Genomic DNA, 20,733 nt, shown 5'->3' with positions numbered 1-20,733 from the left:
CAAAAAGACATACAATTTTGTTGAGTGCAATAACAATAAGTATACTTGAACAGGCTTCCCTTTATGGGAGGTACGGACACTTGAACGTTACAAACATGGTTAAACATCATAGCAACATGCTATAATTAGCTTCTCTTACCCAACCGGGTATTCTACTAAGTACAAAATTGTTGAACAATAATTTAACATCGCCTTTAAGGACATACACTCTGCATCCACTAAAGACCTTCCTATAATCACATTATAAGGCAATTTAACTTTTACATTCTCCTACTTTGGATCTGCAGGACCGCCTGTCCTATCGGCACCAGACCTACTGCCTCTCCTTTCTGTTACAGGACCGCCCCGTTCGGCCAGGGCCTACTGCCTTTTCAACTACTATACACAGTATAGAACATAACATTACTTTCAGTTCAAGAGCACTGAGCCATCTCTACATGACTCCTATGAGGACTCAGGGTTTACCTTCTATCCTAACTATCTATCAACATTATCAAACATTTTCTTTTGAACATTAAGCCTTCTCATTATCTTTCTTTCTTTCTATCATGCATGCTGGACACCACGTCTATCCCTACGGGCCCACTGCATCCTTCTTCTATCTTTCACCTTTTTCTTCTCAGATAACATCATTAACATTTCTTCACAATTAACCAGTTGAACACATATAACTTTCTCGTACAAACATTATCATCACTTTTCTCTCATCAACATTATTGCTACTTGTCTTAAGCAATATTACTATTGAAGTGCGGCAAATGAACATCCCCTTTAAGAGGGGACCAAGTCTCTGTGAGGTAGCGTATCTTCTCAAGCTACCAGTCCATACTCAGCAAAGGTTCCAGTGCGGTATCTTCGCAAAGAGTCCTTCTTTAAGTAAAACCAGTAGGGAGCGCCTTTAATAAGGTGCAAACTATATACAAGAAGTTCGGATCATGCACTGTTCATGATTTCAGCAGTTTTTTTAAATAACGTAGAAAAATAGAAAATAACCAAAAACAATAGGGATCCCGGGTCAACAAAGGGATCCCTTTAAGAGTTTACCCTGAACGGGTTTAGCAGAACAACAGGAAAACAGCAACTATTTACAGATTCATGGTATCGAGGTTTATTTTCGTGGTAGGTTGCTAGACCTCAGCCGATGGTGGGCATCTCCCGACCGCGCAGGCTTCAGCCCTTGGTCCACAGCTGATGCAGCGGTAGTTTGCTCTATCTCCTTCCAGTTCTTCCACTGCAGAATCAAGTACTGCTTATATTGTTCCCAATTAAGCACGGCAACGGTGTGGCCCTCTCGCCGGACTCCATCCAGCCCAATTCGGGGAGCCTCCCACCGGAGAATGACTCCCTCTGGGCTCACATCTACGAACTCCCCCATCTGGGTCGGTGGTAGAGGTATCAGCCTTCCCATTGCACCAGGGGATAGTACCCCTAGCCCCGCCAAAAGGAAACGATTATTGTGGAGGCGAGGATCGATCGCAGGATCGGGATTGGTCGGGGGAGCAGGGACGCTTTCTATACCTGCGTCTGATGTGATTCCACCGATGTCGATCCGTTCCATTAACGAGGACGCTGGAGTCGGCTGCAGCTCGGTCCGCAGCTCCTCCTCGGCAACCTCCGGATACGGCTCTGCTCCCCATAGCTCCTCTTCGGCTAGTTCCGGGGTCAGGATAGATGGGCTCAGCCCCGCTACCGGCTCCGAGGGACTCAGGTCCTTCCGCTGCGGTGGGCGCAGGTCCGTCTCTGACGGGCGGGGGCAAACCGGGATCACCTCGCCGTTGCTCGGGCACTCGCTGCTCATCGTCGTTGTCTGGCATTCGGCGGCACCGCATGCACCTGGCTCCGCCATTTCTCCAAGGTCGAGCTCCTCCTTCACCTCGTCCCCGCCGTTGCAAATCAGGGGGCGGCTCTCCTCTGCTGCTGGGCAGATCATCCTCTCGCAGCAGGAGTTGGAGGGGGCGGTCGCTACTTCTGGCGCCACTTTGGTAGTCTCCTCCCATGGCACGCCCTCCTTCTCCTTTGGGGTAGCAATGGCGGCGGCCTTTGGCGGGAACTTTTGGCGGCAAACGATGCAGCACAGCCTTTGCAATGCAGTACAGTCCAAGCACAACAAGTCACAGTTCCAAGGCACACATGACCTGATTCTTCAGGCTTAAGTAGATCCTGTTCGTGACGCCAAGTTGTAGCGCCCCCACCGCCGCAGGGCCGAGGGGTTACCCGGTACCGGGCCTCTGAGTCTCTGCTCTGGGGTTGTCACGGCGGCTAGGCCCCGGTCCGTGACCCTGCCGTGGGGCGCACAGTCTAAAATACGTGTAAATGACAGTGGTGGTGGTGCGGTGCAGTAAATAACGAGGACACCAGGTTGCAGTCTCTTTACCTCTTTACTGAAGATCTCTGGGTCCTCAGTCCAGAATACGGTTCACCAGGCTGCGCAAGTCCGGCCGGTCCGATGGCACCTCCAGAGCTCACTTCACAGGTGGAAATCGGTGCCTTCCTTCTAGCGCTATGTGTTGCGGTCCTCCCCTGCTGTGCTTACGAAAAGTCCCCACAACCGTTGTGTCTGTTTCTTAAGTTCCCTCACAACTTGATTAAATGATGTTCTTCTAATCCTCCGTCCCTCCCTGTTGTTCTGGTTGGGACGGCACCCATTTGACGGGTAGGCTCGGAGCTCTTCCGGGACCCTAGAGTCGCCCCTCTCCACAAGGTGCCCCCCAAGACTTCATAGGTGATTTGTGTGAGACAGCCCGCCTTAGACTGACTGTCCTGCCGCTGTTTAGAGTATTGCTTGAAGCTGAATGTTATGATACTCCCTCGGCGTTCCGGCCACCGGTAGTGCGCCTCAGTAGGGTGTTGCTCCGGTCTTACAGCACGACCCCTACTGGTATTCTCCTATTGCTTGATCTCGTTTCTCACTCAGCACAATCTATCTCGCTTCTAGTCCTTTCTTGGGCCCCGCCGCTTCCCGGAGCTGGCGCGGACCCGTTATGTTCTTTCTTGTTGCCAAGCCTCTGCCAGGATCCCACCCCTGACAGAGACCCTACTGTCTCTTCCTCCACAACACCCTCTGCCACCAGGTGTTGCTTCGTCCAATCCAGTCAGCTTTCTGATCTAACTTCCTGCCTGACCCCCAGTTTACCCACTATGGTGGGGAGTGGCCTAATGAATAGCACCCCTAGCTCCCCCCGGAGGCCCAGCTGTGAAATATATTGGTGTCTGTGATACCTGATCAGATGAACTCCTTCAGTGCCATCAGACGCACCGTAGCTCCCCATAGTGGCGGAGCCACAGTACTGCAACGACCAGGACTCTGGGGCGCTGCATTTTATTTTACCCCATAGGTGGATTCACGTCTACATAATGCTGCAGCTTTCTAGTAAGTGTTTTATCTCAATCCAGAGTTGGAGTCTCAGCTACACTGCTCAGTAATACTAATATCCTTCACATTGCTACTATTATCTAGGTAGTGCTTTATCTCATTCCATAGGTGGATTCACATCTACATTGCTTAATACTGCTTTACTGTATAATGCTCTTATTATAGCTGCTGTTTTCTAATAAATGTTTTATCCTATTACAGAGCTGGATTTATAAATACACCACTCAGTACTGTTGTATATTATTTTTTATGTTGCTGCTTTCTAGTAAGTGTTTTTTTATCACCACAGAGGTGGATTCGCATCTACCTTGCTAAACACTGTTGCATGTTTTCTTCCATGCTGCTGCTTTCTAGTAAGTGTTATTTCTCACCCTATAGCTGGACTCACCGATACTCTGTTCATTACTGCTGTACTTCTGTATATTGTCTTCTATGCTGTTACTTTAAAGTGATTTTTTTTCTCACCCCAGAGCTGGAATCACAGCCGAGTTGCTCGGTATTGTTGAATTACGTATTCCATTGTGTTATTGCTTCAAAACATGTATTATATAGATACAAGAGAGCACAAATTCTTCATGTCTGTGTGTGTATTATACGGGAAACATCAAATCAGCTGGGTTTTTTTTATGAAAAATGCAGGATGCAAGGGATGGAATGGCCAGATGTAGCGTTATTCCCCATATACACAGCACTTTTTTTTTTTTAGAAATGTCACTTAAAATGACTTTAAGGAATCCAAATTCTCACAATACAAGTTTAATACAATACATCGCTGAATGCTAACAAGACCCTCGACATCACAACCACCGGGCGGCCATAGAGAGGCACCTATAGCATAAATATGTCCAGACTATCACAAAGTCTTGTTCTGCTGGTCTCACAATCATCTGCCAAATGCTGAACCAAAAGAAAAGGTGAAGAAAGAGACATCAGTAGTTTTGATTTAAAACATCCTATTGCTTTGTGTGTACAGTTCCTGTATAGATCTTTGTATCTCTATGACGACAGACTACAAGAGAACCCTGCATGTAGTCTGATCCTGCCATCATGTTGCTTTCTTTCATTTTCTCTCTGCCTCCAGAGTAGGTGAAAGTGGACGTGGATTGGCTACGTCTACCTGTGCATTCCATCAGTGCAATTTCTACCAATTAATCCTATTGGTTCTTTTACGTCACACCAGATTCCATTGTTGGCCTAAAACTGCTACTGGAGACAGAATGCAGCAGTGGTGTCACACAGATACAGGGCACATGAGTGTGCGGCTCTTCGTGGGAGGGTCTTGGCACTGAACAACTCGCCCTGACATTTCTGAAGCTGCCACTAGGGGCAGAACGCTGCATTTAGATTTCATTTGAAGACATTTCTGTGACTTAACAACAATCCAATTCAGATACACGGAATGGATTTATTAGCCACAGAAATATCTGCAACAAAATTCATGCCTCCTATTGAGTCCAACACTAGCTTTATACATCTAAATATTATGACATGCGGCCAAAATTACATCATTTATCAAAACAGATCAACAGATTTAATATTAATTATTGCTGAGTTTGCGTCTCCTTCTGAGTTCTGCTCTGCAGCACTGTGATTTCCGAGGTTGCTCCTGGGATCTGGTCTTTTAATGGTCTCCTTGTGGGTGGGGTAGCATCAATAAACTTAATCTGGTGATACTTTCTATCACTGGGACAAACTTTTTTTTTTTTTTTACAGAACATGTCCTGGTTTTGACAGTGGTGTAACTTGAAGTTCGTGGGCCCCGATACAAAATCTTCAATAGGGCCCAAAGTAATCATGTGTCTTTAATATTATTGGTTTTTAATATGGAACCATTGGACATATCGGCCTCCTCAATCTCCGGGGTTCTGGGTCTGGATGCAACTTTTGCATCCATTATAATTGCGCCCATGCTTTTTGGGGACCTACAGGGCCACATATGGAGTTTAATGTCCTCAAGGTGTGATTTACCACTGGTAATGGATTCCATAAAATGACGTCTAGTTTTCAGAATCGCCGAGCTCGGCACAATAAACGGATGAAATATTGTTGAGGTTAGCATACCTGATATGGGCCATAGGGGAGTAGGGGCGAGCCGGGGGGCGCAGGCATTAACGTGAAGCATTTACTGCAGCGAGGACGCGATAAATATATCACAACATAAAAACCTGAATTAAAGTAGTTAAGTAATTTGGGGAATGAATTACGGCAATTTCTCTTTACTAAAGATGCTCAGCAGATAAGAATGGCAGATGATTCATTTGTGAGAATTAGCATATTGTAATAATCTACGGTTTCTCCCAACTGGTCCTTTAATGTTCTCTAAATTATGCATTTATGTACTTTGCCAATTGCTGTGGATTTAAATTAGAGACTTTCTAATGTTAAATACAATGTAACAACCTTGGTTCTGAATGACCAGGATTGTGCTGCGCCTCGGATCGCCCCGATAAGATCGTCAGTAACGGTATTGTCACCGGAGATTATTGCCGTCTGATATTTGTGTTGTTTTTTCATTCAGAAAAAAAGTAACTTTTGCTTCCTAACTTTGGACCACGGACAAAGAAAAACACAGGAAGCCTTAGGCTTCATTCACACACAAGTATTGTGGCCATATTTTACGGTTTGTATTACAGCCGCAATTCACGGCCCGACCACGGGGGTCCTGGGATGACAGATCATCTGCAGTCAGGGGCGGCCATAACATGGACTGGAAAATACGCACCTGTGTGAATAAAGTTCACACGGTCAGTATTTGGTCAGAATTTTACATCAGTATTTGTAAGTCGAGACCAGGAGTGGGTGATAAATCCAGAAGTGGTGACGAGTTTCTATTATACTTTTCCTCTGATTGTTCTCTCCTAATTTTAGCTACAAATACTGATGTGAAATAAGGACCAAATACTGAAGTTGTTAACGTGGCCGAAGTCCTTAAGATGACCTACGAAGACTTCTCGTTGTCCATTGCAAGGTTTTTCTGCATAAACCAACCCCCCCACCTCATTCATATATTTGTGTAATCTATCACTTGTTTCATTTTTACAGATGTAGCAATTGTGAACTTGAGGAACAGCTGCAGCGCAGAATGAGAACAGCCGAGCAACTCAGAAGTGAGCTGGGCTACATTAATGCAGGAGACAGCAAGTTGTCGGCTGCAACATCTGGATCTGAATTCTTTATTCGGTAACACAGAGAATGATAGCCGCGCTCAGCTCCGCTGCCGCAGTTGGTGCAATACTGCAAGCTTTGATATCCTGCTCACTATATACTGTGCACATCTCACTGTATACTACACACTGTGTACTCCTCGCTATATACTATTCGCTATATACTATTTACTGCTTGCTAAATATTATATACTGTGTAATGCTTGCTATATACTATATACTGTGTACTGCTCACTATATACTATATACTGCTCGCTATACACTGTGTCCCAAATGATTATGCACAAAGAGTTTAGGAGTGATAAGGTTAGAGTTTTTTGTGTTTGTCATTTAAACTCATTGATGGTGATGTGTGTCAGGGCTCTTTATATCACTGAATTGCAGAGACCTGTGCACATTAGTTTGGCCGGTGTGTCCAAATAAAGGCAAGACTACTTAAGAAGGCTGTTCCACATTATTAAGCAGCCTACATTTTTTGCCAAGATGGGAAAGAAAAAGGATGTGTCGGCTGCTGAGGAGCAACAAATTGTGGAGTATTCAGGTCAAGGCATGACTACAATCAACATTGCCAAGACACTTCATCGTGATCATCGCACAATCAAGAAGTATGTAGCTGATTCCCAGCACACACGTGTGCGTGCTGATAAGGAAAAATTGAGGACTCTTTCCAACAGGCAATTGCGTAAGGTTAAAAGAGCAGCTGCAAAAATGCCTTGTCATAGCAGCAGACAAGTTTTTGAAGCTGCTGGTGCCTCCAACGTCCCCAGAACAATAAGATGCAGGGTCCTTCAGAGGTTTGCAGCTGTGCGTAAGCCATCCTGTTGACCACTCTATCCACTGCACACAAGCAGAAACGGCTCCAGTGGCCAAACGATACATGAAGACTGACTTCCAAACGGTTTTGTTCACCGATGAGTGCCATGCAACGCTCGATGGTCCAGATGGATGGAGTGGAGGATGGCTGGTTGATGGACACCCCATGAAAACACGGCTAAGGCGCCAACAAGGAGGAGGTGGAGTAATGTTTTGGGCTGGAATCATGGGGAGAGAGATTGTTGGCCCCTTTATGATCCCTGAAGGGGTAAAGATGAACTTCATAATCTATGTGGAGTCTCTAAAAAAACACATTTCCTGCCATGGTTCAAGAGGAAGAACCGTGCTTTCCGCAGCAAGATCATTTTCATGCATGATAATGCACCGTCTCATGCTGCAAAAAACACATCTGCATCTCTGGCTGCTATGGGCATAAAAGAGGACAAACTTATGGTGTGGCCACCATCTTCCCCTGACCTCAACCCCATTGAGAACCTCTGGAGCATCATCAAAAGGAGTGTCTTTGATGGCGGGAGGCAGTTCACATCTAAGGCTACGTTCACACTTGCGTTGTGCGCCGCAGCGTCGGCGCCGCAATGCACAACGCAAACAAAAACGCAGCAAAACGCATGCACAACGCTGCGTTTTGCGCCGCATGCGTCCTTTTTTTGATTGATTTTGGACACAGCAAAAATGCAACTTGCTGCGTCCTCTGCGCCCGGACGCATGCGCCGCAGTGACGCATGCGGCGCAAAACGTAAGTGCGACGCATGTCCATGCGCCCCCATGTTAAATATAGGGGTGCATGACACATGCGGTGATGCTGCGGCACAGACCGCAAATGTGAACATAGACTAAGCAACAGCTCTGGGAGGGGATTCTGTCCACATGCAAAACAATTGAAGCAGAAACCATCCAAAATCTGACAAATTCAATGGACGAGAGCGTTCAGAAGCTTCTTTCGAACAAGGGGTCCTATGTGCAAATGTAACATCTCCTAGAATAAAGTTTTCACTTGAAAACTGTATGATTCCATTCTGTAATAAGCTGATAATGCTTATAACTTCACAATTGACCTTTTTTTTGTTCAAAATAAAAAAAAAAGGTTGAAAACTCTGCTGTGCATAATAATTTGGAACATGCATGACCCTGGTATCGTCGACGGGGTAGTCTTCTAGGAAAAAAAACCCACCCCCACCCACCTCTTCTCCCACCGTGGCCCCCAATTATCATTCCTATAACAATAAAGACACGACATCATTAATTCTTTGGAATGATATAGGCCACAGTAGCCTTTTTATTAAACATGAACAATAAATACAAAGCAATCATAACATTTTTAAAGGCTAGAAGGAGTCCTCGGAGCCCCAAGAATCTGGTGATTGACAACCCATACCGTGAACGTACATAACACCAACTTTACTCCCAGCCGTTCAAAACCCTGGCTCGGGAGCACCAAAAAACCCACCCAAGGGTTCCCTGTTCACGGTAAAAAATCCCAGGAGATCCGGCCACCCCTGCCGGAACTCCCCAACCACCATTCACCAGATTCAAAAGACACCAACACCCAAACAGAGGAGCCATAAGCCAAAATGGATCCCCAAACCAATTTATTACCAACTCCCAGGACTCCCCCCAGCCGCCACGGCCACAATGACCCAAAGTAAAACAACCTTGCCATAAATGGTCAAAAACATGACACAACCATCTCTCTTTTTTTTTTTTTTTTTTTAAATAGAAAAACAATAGGGCGGGAGGGCGGGACTGATCTCGATCCAAAAGTGCGGGAAGTGATTAGACCCACCCCCCAAACTCCCATAAATCCTCAGCCACTAGACCTTCCCTCCCCTCTCGTTAACCCCTTACCTACCCCACTCCCCCCCATTGTCATGCAGGCCTTCGCCTACGCCGTGGGGGGAGGGGGTACGGCTTGCTCCGGCCTTTACTTGACCCTGGTATCGTCGACGGGGTAGTCTTCTAGGAAAAAAAACCACCCCCACCCACCTCTTCTCCCACCGTGGCCCCCAATTATCATTCCTATAACAATAAAGACACGACATCATTAATTCTTTGGAATGATATAGGCCACAGTAGCCTTTTTATTAAACATGAACAATAAATACATAAATACAAAGCAATCATAACATTTTTAAAGGCTAGAAGGAGTCCTCGGAGCCCCAAGAATCTGGTGATTGACAACCCATACCGTGAACGTACATAACACCAACTTTACTCCCAGCCGTTCAAAACCCTGGCTCGGGAGCACCAAAAAACCCACCCAAGGGTTCCCTGTTCACGGTAAAAAATCCCAGGAGATCCGGCCACCCCTGCCGGAACTCCCCAACCACCATTCACCAGATTCAAAAGACACCAACACCCAAACAGAGGAGCCATAAGCCAAAATGGATCCCCAAACCAATTTATTACCAACTCCCAGGACTCCCCCCAGCCGCCACAACGAGAGGCCCTTTGAACACCTCAAAGGCCCGAGACCCCACCACTCCGAAAAAATATAGCCCGTTCAATGCCCTCCTGAATAGCGAGGGCCCAAAAATCCATACCCACCGCATTCAAATGGACCCCATCAGCCAACCAAAAGGCCCCTTCCCCTTTCTCCAGTTCAAAATGCCGAACCGCCACACCTCCATTCCTGACCACAAAACCCGATACCGCCCGATTGACCTTTATCCGGGCTTTATTCAACCTGTCCAAAGACCTCATGTTCCTCCATCGCTTGCGCGGCACGATATCTGACCAAATAACAGTCAACCCGGGGTACAATACCCACAAACGCAGACAATCCTGCTTGATATCCTTTATCAAGTCCCTAAATGGTCGGGCACCCAAGTCATTACCCCCGACGTGCAATACTAAAACATCCGGAGCCCTGTCCAGCCGAACACTATCGGTAATTTCTTTTAAAACTCTACGCCAAGTCAATCCCCTAAAACCCAACCAACGGATTACCGCCACCTCGCGACCGAAACCCAGTTGCCGCCCGTCGTTCCGCAAGTCAGCCCGCTGCGCTCCCCAATGGACGTATGAATGGCCGAAAATCCACACCAACAGCGGCGAGGAACCTGAAAAACACAAAAACGAAAATCAAAACAACACGACCAAAACAACAGGCATCAAGCCACCCACCTTCCAAAAACGCACCTCCGTTTACGGGCGCACGTAGCTCCGATATCTATCAGAGCGCCACCTGCCAATGCGCTGAATTACCGGAACCCCAAGGCCCCCCAACGCCGCTTCAGTCGCCGCCCCAATCCTGAAAGAGTGAGGAGCGAACCCGCCTACCTCCAGACCCAGCAACCCAATTGTCTTTCTAAAAATCGCCGTAAATTGATACCGGGACAACGAGGAACCGTCCATGTGGCATAACAACGACCGATCACGACTAGGCAGCAATTCCCAAAAAATTTGCTAAACAGGCAACAGGGCACATAACCGAGCCTGGAACAGCACCTAACACAATCCTGCTACCCCTCCCTTCCTGATCGGACTTAGACCGCCGCAACCACAACTCAACCGACCCTGCCGATAAAAACACATCACGAGCCAACAAACCTCCCATAACATTCTTGCTAGGTGAAACCAACTCACCCACCCGAAAAGCCCCAAAAAAGGCTAAAGAAAAAGCTAGCCGAAATAAACGCAATTCAAAACCCGACACACAAACCGAAGGCAAAACCCCGCCCAACCTTTCCAACAAGCTGAAAGACACGGGACGTCTGGCATCAATGCGCCGCGGCCGCCGCCGAAAACCCTTCACCGCCTGTTTCACCAGAAAAACCTTAGTTAAATCCAATTGACCACATAATTTAAAACCGAATGCCAAACCCGACATAACACGAGACACCTTAGCAGGGGACCAACCCTCTGCAGCTCCACGACTCAACCAGGACAACAACACCCCAGTCTGCTCCTGCTCGCTCGGCCCACAACCGACAGCCCGCAACAAATCCACCCACTCCAGCCAAATAGCCTTGTAAGCCTCCCATGTTCTAGGAGCCAACGACGACTTGATCAATGCCTCCGCGTCTCGAACACCACACGCCAAAGTTCTGCAGGGCATTCCAACCCCACGGCCTCCGCATCTGGAACCAGTGACCGAAAACGTTCGAACTGTGAACGAGAGAGAGAGTCGGCAATGGAATTATGAGCCCCAGGAACATGTGTCGCCGTTACATGCGCGTTCAATCTCAAACACGATAAAACCAGCTGTCTCAACACACGCACCACGGGGGGCGACGAAGCCGACAAATTATTTATCGCACAAACCACCCCCATGTTGTCACAATAGAAACGAACCCGCCTGTTTCGAAAAACCTGTTGCCACAAATGCACCGCCACCAAAATAGGAAAAATTTCCAAAAGTGCAATATTACGAACCAAACCAGCAGAAATCCATGAAGTCGGCCACTGTGCTGCGCACCATTGCCCCTGAAAATACGCACCGAAACCTGACCCCCCGGCCGCATCAGTAAACAATTCCAACGACTCATTGTCAACCACCCCCTCCTGAAACAACGACCGGCCATTGTAGCTCTCCAAAAGACAACTCCACACAGTCAGATCATCCTTATGGTCAGCCGACAACCGCACAAAATGATGAGGAGCACGAACTCCAGCCGTAGCCATAGCCAACTGCCTAGAAAAGACTCTGCCCATAGGCATAACTCGACAGGCGAAATTCAGCTTACCAAGGAGCGACTGCAACTCCCTCAATGACAACTTCCGCAACCGACAAGCCCGCAGCACCTCCTCCCGCAAAGCCACCACTTTGTCAATGGGCAACCTGAACTCCCACTGAATGGTATCAATTACGATACCAAGAAAAGACAAGCACGTACTCGGGCCCTCTGTTTTACCAGGAGCCAACGGCACTCCAAAACGATGCGCCACGAGTTCTATTGATCTCAAAATCTTCTTGCAACAGTCAGACCCAGCCGGGCCGACGCACAAAAAATCATCCAAATAATGAATGACAGAATCACAACCCGAAACGTCACGAACCACCCACTCCAAAAAGGAGCTAAACGCCTCAAACAACGCACAAGAAAGCGAACACCCCATGGGTAAACACCTATCAACAAAAAAGCGATCCTCCCAAAAACAACCAAGCAGCCGAACGCTATCTGGATGAACCGGCAATAAACGAAAGGCGGATTCAATATCTGTCTTAGCTAGCAGAGCCCCTCTTCCGGCTTTCTGAACCCATTCTACCGCCAAATCAAAAGACGCGTAAACCACCGAGCAAAGCCCGGGGTCAATGCCGTCATTAACCGACATACCTCTAGGATACGACAGATGCTGAATCAAACGAAATTTCCCTTCTTCCTTTTTAGGCACAACTCCTAAAGGGGAAACCACCAAATCCCCAAAAGGCGGTAACTCAAACGGGCCCGCCATCCGCCCCAAAGCAACCTCCTTTCGCAACTTTTCAGAAACCACATCAGCATGCAACAAAGCCGACCGCAAATTCTTCCTAACACAAGGGACCTCAAACGAAGGGGCCGGAATAACAAAACCTTCTTGAAAACCTGATAACAGTAACCCCGCTTTTTCCCTATCTGGATATCTATTTAGATAAGGGACCATCTTTTCCCACATCACCGGTGTCACCCCCATGGGTATTACCGGCTCCTGCCTTTCCTCTACCCTTCTTGAAACATTTTGCCGCCCCGTGTGAGGAGCCGCTACAGTGGGAACACAAGTGTTTAAACTTACAATTGACCCCGAATCTACACTGGCCTTCGTTAAACTGCCAACAAACACCCAACTTTTGAGCCCCTGCCTGGCTAGAGGAACCAGAGGACCCTGAGGCCCCGGACTGAAAACCCTGGCCGGACCCACCGGCCCCTCCTTGAAAGGGATGGCCGAACTTGTACTGCGCCATCACCCGCAACCAAAGCCCGATATCTTTCTGATCCCAGCGAATTGCCGGCCGAACCGCTTTTCTCTGTCTGAACTGCTCGTCGTACCTGAGCCACGCCTGACCGCCATACACCCTATAAGCTTCATGGATAGAATCCATGTAACAGAACAGACCTGAGCGATTCTCAGGTGCCTTCTCTTCAATCACACTAGCCAAAATGGCGAAGGCCTGCAGCCAGTTAGCAAACGTCTGAGGAATCAAGCGCCACCGCCGCTTTTCCTCATCTTCTGTTGTGAATTTGGATTCTGGGCTCCCCCGGTGGCCGCTTGTGGAATTGGACTTGTCATCCTCTTTCCTGTTTCACCTGATTCCATCAGTAGTGGGTGTCGCTATTTAAGCTCATTTCTCTGGTGGTTTCTTGCCGGTCAACAATGTTATCTGATGCCTCTCAGTGCTTGTTCCTGCTTCTAGACAACTACTAGATAAGTTGGACTTTTGTCCATGTTTTGTTTTGCCTATTTGTTCCAGTTCACAGCTGAAGTTTTGTTACTGTGTCTGGAAAGCTCTCGTTGATCAGGGATTGCTACTCTGGCGTTATGAGTTAATGCCAGAGTTTAAGGTAATCTCTGGATGGTGTTTTGTTAGTGTTTTTCTGCTGACCATGAAAGTATACTATCTGTCTTCTGCTATCTAGTAAGCGGACCTCAAATTTGCTAAGACTATTTTCCTGCTGCGTTTGTTGTTTCATCTGAACTCACCGTCATTATATGTGGGGGGCTACTGTCTTCTTTGGAATATTTCTCTAGAGGTGAGCCAGGTCTTATATTTCCCACTGCTAGCTATTTAGGTCTTAGGCCAGAGCTGGGCATCTAGCGATAAATAGGAAATGCTACCTGGCTATTTCTAGTTGCGCGGCAGGCTTAGTTCATGGTCAGTATAGTTCCATCTTCCGAGAGCTTGTCCCTCTATAGGCTTGCTATGATCTCTGCCTGCAGAGATCATGACAGTTTGACCGGCCCATAAAGTGTTAAAGACCCTGGTTTAGAAAGGAGAGTTATAAGAAGTCTGCTGGAATTTTTTTTTTTTTTTTTTCTCCTCCAGTCTGCCTTGCTGCAGTCTTTTCTCTCTCTCTCCTCCTAATCTCTGTATGCTCTGTGTGCACCTGACAATAATGGATCTCCAGAGTGTAACTGCGGGTTTGAATAATCTCATCACGAAAGTACAAAATTTACAAGATTTTGTGGTACATGCTCCGGTATCTGAGCCGAGAATTCCTTTGCCGGAGTTCTTCACAGGGAATAGAGCTAGCTTCCAGAATTTCCGAAATAATTGTAAGCTTTATTTGTCCCTGAAGTCTCGTTCAGCTGGAGACCCTGCTCAGCAGGTTAGGATTGTGATTTCCTTGCTCAGGGGTGACCCTCAAGATTGGGCCTTCTCATTGCCAGCAGGGGATCCTGCGTTACGCGATGTGGATGCGTTTTTTCTGGCCTTGGGCTTGCTTTATGAGGAACCTCATTTGGAACTTCAGGCAGAAAAAACTTTGATGGCACTATCTCAGGGGCAAGACGAAGCTGAAGTTTTCTGCCAAAAATTCCGTAAATGGTCTGTGCTTACTCAGTGGAATGAGTGCGCCTTGGCGGCAACTTTCAGAGAAGGTCTCTCTGATGCCGTTAAGGATGTTATGGTGGGGTTCCCTTTGCCTGCAGGTCTGAATGAGTCCATGACAATGGCTATTCAGATTGATAGGCGTCTGCGGGAGCGCAAACCGGTGCACCATCTGGCGGTGTCTATGGAAAAGACGCCAGAAAGTATGCAGTGTGATAGAATTCTGTCCAGGAGCGAGCGACAGAATTTTAGACGGAAGAATGGATTGTGTTTCTATTGTGGGGATTCTACTCATGTTATATCGGCATGCTCTAGGCGTACAAAGAAGCTTGATAAGTCTGTTTCCATTAGCACCATTCAGTCTAAGTTTATTTTGTCTGTAACCCTGATTTGCTCTTTGTCATCCATTGCCACGGACGCCTATGTTGACTCTGGCGCCGCTCTGAGTCTTATGGATTGGTCCTTTGCCAATCGTTGTGGTTTTGATTTAGAGCCTTTGGAGACTCTTATTCCTCTGAAGGGGATTGACTCCACCCCATTGGCTAATAATAAACCACAATACTGGACACAAGTAACCATGCGTATCAATCCGGATCACCAGGAGATTATTCGTTTCCTGGTGCTGTATAATTTACATGACGATTTGGTACTGGGATTGCCATGGTTGCAGTCTCACAACCCAGTCTTGGACTGGAGAGCAATGTCTGTGTTGAGCTGGGGATGTAAGGGTATTCATGGGGACGTACCTTTGGTTTCTATTTCGTCGTCCATTCCCTCTGAAGTCCCTGAGTTCCTCTCTGATTATCAAGACGTCTTTGACGAACCCAAGCTTGGGTCGTTACCTCCGCACCGTGAGTGCGATTGTGCCATAGATTTGATACCGGGTTGTAAATATCCAAAGGGTCGTTTGTTTAATTTGTCTGTGCCGGAACATGCTGCTATGCGGGAATATATAAAGGAGTCTTTGGAAAAGGGACATATTCGTCCATCTTCTTCTCCCTTGGGAGCTGGGTTTTTCTTTGTCTCAAAGAAAGACGGCTCTTTGAGACCATGTATTGATTATCGGCTTCTGAATAAGATCACTGTTAAGTATCAATACCCATTGCCATTGCTTACTGATTTGTTTGCTCGTATAGAGGGTGCTAAGTGGTTCTCTAAAATTGATCTTCGTGGGGCGTATAATTTGGTGCGGATCAGGCAGGGGGATGAGTGGAAGACCGCATTTAATACGCCCGAGGGCCACTTTGAGTATTTGGTCATGCCTTTTGGTCTTTCTAATGCCCCTTCAGTTTTCCAGTCTTTTATGCATGATATTTTCCGCGATTTTCTGGATAAATTTATGATAATATATCTGGATGATATTCTGATTTTTTCTGATGACTGGGACTCTCATGTCCAGCAGGTCAGGAGAGTTTTTCAGGTTCTGCGGTCTAATTCTTTATGTGTGAAGGGGTCTAAGTGCGTTTTTGGGGTCCAGAAAATTTCCTTTTTGGGGTATATTTTTTCTCCCTCTTCCATTGAGATGGATCCCGTCAAGGTGCAAGCTATTTGTGACTGGACTCAGCCCTCCTCTCTTAAGGGTCTTCAGAGATTTTTGGGCTTTGCCAACTTTTACCGCCGATTTATTGCTGGTTTTTCGGATGTCGTTAAACCACTGACTGATTTGACCAGACAAGGCGCTGATGTTGCTAATTGGTCCCCTCATGCTGTAGAGGCCTTTCAGGAGCTTAAGCGCCGTTTTGCCTCTGCCCCTGTGTTGCGTCAGCCTGATGTGAATCTGCCTTTTCAGGTTGAGGTTGACGCTTCGGAGATCGGAGCTGGGGCAGTGTTGTCGCAGAAAGGTTCCGACTGCTCCGTCATTAGGCCTTGTGCCTTCTTTTCTCGCAAATTTTCGCCCGCAGAGCGGAATTATGATGTTGGGAATCGGGAGCTTTTGGCCATGAAGTGGGCGTTTGAGGAGTGGCGCCATTGGCTCGAGGGGGCTAGACATCAGGTGGTGGTATTGACTGACCACAAAAATTTGATTTATCTTGAGACTGCCAGACGCCTGAATCCTAGACAGGCGCGCTGGTCTTTATTTTTTTCTCGCTTTAATTTTGTGGTGTCATACCTACCGGGTTCTAAGAATGTTAAGGCAGATGCCCTTTCTAGGAGTTTTGACCCGGACTCTCCTGGTAATTCTGAACCCACAGGTATCCTTAGGGAGGGAGTAATTTTGTCGGCCGTTTCTCCTGATCTGCGGCGGTCCTTGCAAGAGTTTCAGGCGGATAGACCGGATCGTTGTCCGCCTGATAGACTGTTTGTTCCGGATGATTGGACCAGCAGAGTCATCTCTGAGGTACATTCTTCTGCATTGGCAGGTCATCCCGGAATTTTTGGTACCAGGGATTTGGTGGCAAGATCCTTCTGGTGGCCTTCTCTGTCACGAGATGTGCGAGTCTTTGTGCAGTCATGTGACGTTTGTGCTCGGGCCAAGTCTTGTAGTTCTCGGGCTAGCGGACTGCTGTTGCCCTTGCCTATTCCTAAGAGGCCTTGGACACACATCTCGATGGATTTTATTTCAGATCTGCCTGTTTCCCAGAAGATGTCTGTCATCTGGGTGGTCTGTGACCGTTTCTCTAAAATGGTCCATTTGGTTCCTCTGCCCAAGTTGCCTTCTTCTTCTGAGTTGGTTCCTCTATTTTTTCAGAATGTTGTCCGATTGCACGGTATTCCTGAGAATATTGTTTCTGACAGAGGTACCCAATTTGTGTCTAGATTTTGGCGGGCATTCTGTGCTAGGATGGGCATAGATTTGTCTTTTTCGTCTGCTTTTCACCCTCAGACTAATGGCCAGACCGAGCGGACTAATCAGACCCTTGAGACATATCTGAGGTGTTTTGTCTCTGCTGACCAGGATGATTGGGTTGCTTTTTTGCCATTGGCAGAGTTCGCCCTCAATAATCGGGCCAGTTCTTCCACCTTGGTGTCCCCGTTTTTCTGTAATTCGGGGTTTCACCCTCGATTTTCCTCCGGTCAGGTGGAATCCTCGGATTGTCCTGGAGTGGATGCTGTGGTAGAGAGATTGCATCACATTTGGGGGCAGGTTATGGACAATTTGAAGTTGTCCCGGGAGAAGACTCAGCGTTTTGCCAACCGTCATCGTCGTGTTGGTTCTCGGCTTTGTGTTGGAGATTTAGTGTGGTTGTCTTCTCGTTTTGTCCCTATGAGGGTCTCTTCTCCTAAGTTTAAACCTCGGTTCATCGGCCCTTATAGAATATTGGAGATTCTTAATCCTGTTTCTTTCCGTTTGGACCTCCCTGCGTCCTTTTCCATTCATAACGTTTTTCATCGGTCGTTATTGCGCAGGTATGAGGTACCTGTTGTACCTTCAGTTGAGCCTCCTGCTCCGGTGTTGGTTGAGGGTGAGTTGGAGTACGTTGTGGAGAAAATTTTGGACTCTCGTGTTTCCAGACGGAAACTCCAGTATCTGGTCAACTGGAAGGGTTACGGCCAGGAGGATAATTCTTGGGTCAATGCATCTGATGTTCATGCTTCTGATCTTGTTCGTGCCTTCCATAGGGCTCATCCTGGTCGCCCTGGTGGATCTGGTGAGGGTTCGGTGCCCCCTCCTTGAGGGGGGGGGTACTGTTGTGAATTTGGATTCTGGGCTCCCCCGGTGGCCGCTTGTGGAATTGGACTTGTCATCCTCTTTCCTGTTTCACCTGATTCCATCAGTAGTGGGTGTCGCTATTTAAGCTCATTTCTCTGGTGGTTTCTTGCCGGTCAACAATGTTATCTGATGCCTCTCAGTGCTTGTTCCTGCTTCTAGACAACTACTAGATAAGTTGGACTTTTGTCCATGTTTTGTTTTGCCTATTTGTTCCAGTTCACAGCTGAAGTTTTGTTACTGTGTCTGGAAAGCTCTCGTTGATCAGGGATTGCTACTCTGGCGTTATGAGTTAATGCCAGAGTTTAAGGTAATCTCTGGATGGTGTTTTGTTAGTGTTTTTCTGCTGACCATGAAAGTATACTATCTGTCTTCTGCTATCTAGTAAGCGGACCTCAAATTTGCTAAGACTATTTTCCTGCTGCGTTTGTTGTTTCATCTGAACTCACCGTCATTATATGTGGGGGGCTACTGTCTTCTTTGGAATATTTCTCTAGAGGTGAGCCAGGTCTTATATTTCCCACTGCTAGCTATTTAGGTCTTAGGCCAGAGCTGGGCATCTAGCGATAAATAGGAAATGCTACCTGGCTATTTCTAGTTGCGCGGCAGGCTTAGTTCATGGTCAGTATAGTTCCATCTTCCGAGAGCTTGTCCCTCTATAGGCTTGCTATGATCTCTGCCTGCAGAGATCATGACAATCTTCCTTCTTACCCTCATCCTTCTTTTTCTTATCTAGGTTAAATTTCTCTAACGGAAGTAACGAAAATATTTCAACATATTCGTCCTTCGCAATCTTTTCCTTAACTTCCTTCTTAAGATGCGCCCCTAGGGGGCCCTCAAAACACACATAAACTTCGCCGTGAGCCCTGTCATCTAAATGCACCCTACACTCTTTTTCCTTCTCCGTCTGCACTGAAACCGATATCGGCCCAGGCACCACCACTGGAGCCCCCACTGCCCCAAAAGCCCCCACCAGCGGGCTCGACCAAGCCCCTAAATGTCTCTGAGCGGACATACTCTGCTCTAGTCTAGATAACAAACCCTGCACGCTACTCAACAGCTCACGAACCCCTGCTGAACCGGCATCGCCTGCCACCCTCTCAACACTACCAAGCCCCTGACTACCCGCAAAAGCTGGCGATGCCAAAGTAGGAGTACACAGACCCGACACAGACATATACTCACCGGGCTGCGAGGGATCTGTAGGCCCCCCAGCCGAAGTGCTGGCATCCAAACGTCCCCGGCTCACCGCGTCCACGAACGATCCGCCCGAATCCGACCGCTGATGAGATCCCAGGAGGTCTTCAGAGGTGCCCTGTCCAGATACAGGCACCGCGGATAAAGGTGCCAGACTCTGTCTGCCCGAGGAGACTGGTGCCTGCGTGGATGAGCTGGCAGCACACCAGCTCAGATCTGCTCCAGCGCCAGCCGCCAACGCCAGCACGCCGTCCTGCCGACCTGACGCAGGAGAGGTCCCCGCCGCTGAAGATGGAGCCGGCCCGAATCCGTCCTGCCGTGGGCCGCCCGCTCTGATGTCGCCGACCGAAGCCCCCACGCTCCCAGAAGAGGCCGAGGCAGGCCGCGCGGCTGGAGCCTCACCGCTGCGGCCTCCCGCTCCACCAAGCCCAGCACGCTGTCCGGCGCGCCGAAGCCCCGCCCCCGCTGCACTGCGGGGTGCAGGCCTGCCAACCGCCGCTGAGCCCCGACCGGCAGTTGGATTCCTCCCAGGCCGGGACCGGGCCGCCGCTGAACTTACCGGTGCCCGGCCTGGAGGGTCCCGCGAGGGGCTCCTGCGCCTTCTGGGGGCTCGGGGACCGGAGTCTGGTGAAAGGCGCTCGGGGGGCCGCGTCCTCCGAGAACGCCGCTCCAGCGGCGCTGCAGCGCCGGACGGCCCCGCACCGTCCGACATGATGCGGGCCACCTGCGCCTGCAACCACCCGGGGTGATGTGACGCTGCAGCCGCCCTGAGGGACTCCAGGATCGAATCCACGCCAGACATCGCAGGTATGTCTGATCTCGATCCAAAAGTGCGGGAAGTGATTAGACCCACCCCCCAAACTCCCATAAATCCTCAGCCACTAGACCTTCCCTCCCCTCTCGTTAACCCCTTACCTACCCCACTCCCCCCCATTGTCATGCAGGCCTTCGCCTACGCCGTGGGGGGAGGGGGTACGGCTTGCTCCGGCCTTTACTTTTTGCGTGTTTATTTTTTTTAAAAAAGATACTGTTTTCATAGGCAGTTTGTTCC

The 20,733-nt window shown here is 48.3% G+C and overlaps 1 protein-coding gene across 4 annotated transcripts in view; it reads right to left on the bottom strand.

Moving 5' to 3' along the window:
• Window positions 1–20,733, bottom strand: part of ADGRL4 (adhesion G protein-coupled receptor L4) — a 167,604-nt gene that overhangs the window by 48,140 nt on the left and 98,731 nt on the right. The window lies entirely within an intron of this gene.

Source organism: Ranitomeya variabilis, chromosome 8 (genome assembly GCF_051348905.1).
Source record: "Ranitomeya variabilis isolate aRanVar5 chromosome 8, aRanVar5.hap1, whole genome shotgun sequence".
Lineage (NCBI taxonomy): Eukaryota > Metazoa > Chordata > Amphibia > Anura > Dendrobatidae > Ranitomeya > Ranitomeya variabilis.
Note: the sequence above shows the minus strand (reverse complement) of the source record. Positions and strands in the feature narration are given on the sequence as shown.